Raw genomic sequence first — 2,952 nt, 5'->3', positions numbered from 1 at the left:
ACACTATTGATTTTTGAGTCCCTGGGTGTGCTTTTTATGTGTTTATTTATTTAATCTCTTCTCTTATTAGATTTTTCTCTTAGCTTTCCCCTCTTGCTTTTTTATCAGGATATCCAATAAGTAGTCCTGTTTAGCCCACACTCATCCCCACTGCATATAAACTTATGCTTCAAATAATTTATTCCACAAGGTGGAAAATTCAGCAACCAACTTCTTAAGAATTATATCAGACAGGGAAAAAAACTCCCCAAAAAGGCTCTGAGAGTTCTTTCTTGCGTAATATGTGTTTCCTTCTTAGGCATATCTCTGTGATTAAATTCGCATCTTCTCCCACCTGGGCTCTGAAGACTGCACCCCCCCATCCTAATGTGTATAACTCACTTGTTCTCTGTCATTCTTTTGTAACAGGACTGAAAATTTCAAATACAATCATGGTGCTTTCCTACTTAAAATCATTTGGAGGTTCCCATGACAAACAACAAAATCGAAGCTCTCCATGACTTTTAGGTGTTCTGAATCCTTCCTATCTTGGGGGATTCACATCTACCCTACCTTCCTCACAGACACGAGAAACATTGGGAAATGCTTGTTTTTTCTTTAAAATAAAGTGAACTCTTATCCCATCTCTAAACCTTCAAGTGTATTGTAATCTCTATCTAGAATAACCCTCCTTTTTTCTACACCTTCTTGACATCTAGGTATACTTGGGAACACAGCCAAGGGTATCCTGGGTGGCTTTTGGCTCTCACAAGTCCTGGCAGTGCATTTGTTACTTTATGATTTAATTGCCCTTTCAGTCAGTCTCCTCTACTGGGCTTTGTGCTTCCTGAGGGCGGAGGCTGCCCACGGCAGGGGAGAAGCTCTGCCCAGCATCACTGGGTCCCGGGGTTCTTCCCAGGCTCACACCTGCCTCCCACTACATCTGCCAACAGGTTGAAGATTCTCAGTCACGCCAGGTCACTCTGCATCTCTACACCTCTGCCTGACGTGTGAACACATCCTTGTGGGTAAAGATGTGCCACCATGTTCACGTACCTAAGGGCTTTCATAAGGCTCCAAAGAGAAATTATTTCCTTCACTTTGGTCAAGTTTCATACCTGTGTGATGTCTAGCACTTTGTTGCTGTCAACTGTGAGCCTGTCTCCCACTTACAGACCTAAATCTTCTTAAGAGCAGGAAATGTGTTCGATTTTATGTTGTATTATCTGAGCCTACCTTGTTGCCTAATTAGTGTGCTTGCTCATTATGGATGTTGTGCTAAATGAAGAAATGTGCAACAGGGACTGGAGACAGGGCAGGTGCGGCTTCTTGTTTTTACTTCATTGATTTGGCCGTATCCCTGATTAGTGGTTCTCAAACAGGGCTGAAGCTTTGAAACATCTGGAGATTATTTAGTAAACATCCTTTGAAACAGAGCAGAACCCTCTGGGGTCTTCCCAGGATAGACTCTGCCCCCACCATGTCCTTTTCCTGACTTTTGTCTGTAGAAAAACTTTAGTCAAAGAATAGGTTTAATCAGAGAGATAAGAAAATACAGAAATAAAGGGAAATAGTTAAGCAAAACATCATAATGTTTAGTCATTAAATAAAGTCAAGGACCTCTAGTTTTTCCTCAAGGGAGGAAAGATCATCTTCTAGATCATATTCTGAGCCATGTCCTTCGAGCTGTCTGGTAGATAGTGAAGGCCCCACCAAGTGGAAGAAGTTAACTCTATGGTGACCAGACTGTAACCCTGACAGAAGCTGCCACAATTCCCAGAACCAGCCTCATGGAAATGGGGACAAACAGACCCTGGAGCTGAAGATTAACTGTACTTAAAACAATCAAGATGACGCTGATCAGACCACCACACAACAAACTTCAAGATGACCATCAGAGCTGCCCATGCTGTTCTGCTTCCACCTGTGCCCCCCTGAGACTCCCCTTTAGAAGCTCTTGCCCACTGATCAGCAGCGGGGAAGACGGCCTCTGGACATGAGTCCACCCTCTTCCCCCAGTTGCCGGCCTCCAGAATAAAGCAAACTTTCCTTTCTACCAACACATGCCTCTCTTTGTATAAGCTTTCAAGCAGTGAGCAGCTGGACCTGAGTTTCAAGTTTCAGTAACAGCTTGACCAATGTTTCTCAGATGTCACTATGCACTAGAAGCACAGGAATCTTGCTGAAGTGCAGATTCTGGTTTGGTAGATCTCAGATGAGGCCTGAGATCTTCTTTCTGCAGGGACTTCCCAGATGACTGGCACGCTGCTGAGTCAGGATCACACTGATTTGATCAAGGGAAGATCTACATGGAAGCTAAGGTTTGAATGACCTGATTGCACCAGCCATGGGATTAGCAGGACAGGTTAGCTTTAAAGAAAGTTAACAGCATATGCATTTCTCTGAATCAGGACAATGCCTGGCAAATTCTTGGATCTCTTCAAAGAGCCTTGTGGCTAGAAGAGAAAGTACACGTGGAAGGTGGGCAGAGAAAAGAGAAGCGCACACACAGGCTGGCTGTCTGGCCCAGCAGCACAAGGAGAGCAACTTTCTGTAAGCAGCACCTGGGACGGAGGTCTGTGCTGGTGCCTTCGAAATGCTGCCCAGGTCAGGGTGACAGTGCTAATGCTTGCAATCCATCTGCAAGTACTTTCATTTCTGAGTTTCCAGAAATGTTATTTATGCATAAAAAGGGTGATATGTTCAATTCGTGTTTTTACTTTTCGATGGCTTTCTTTTTTTCTTTTAATTTTTTTTTTTAATTTTAATTTTCTTTCTGGAGGAGAGGTAATTAGGTTCGATGGCTGTCTTATCTTTTGTTTTCCATTTACTTAAATCAGCAATCAAGAAAGATTCCTGTTGACTTAGAACTGGGACTAGTGCGTTGAAGGGCCAGTGCTTTCTGACAATCTCTACTCTTCATTCCACCTCAGGAGTAAAGCATGGAATTGCATTTTCCTTGAGCAGACGTTT

This window comes from Vicugna pacos, chromosome 5 (assembly GCF_048564905.1).
Source record: "Vicugna pacos chromosome 5, VicPac4, whole genome shotgun sequence".
NCBI lineage: Eukaryota > Metazoa > Chordata > Mammalia > Artiodactyla > Camelidae > Vicugna > Vicugna pacos.
Note: the sequence above shows the minus strand (reverse complement) of the source record.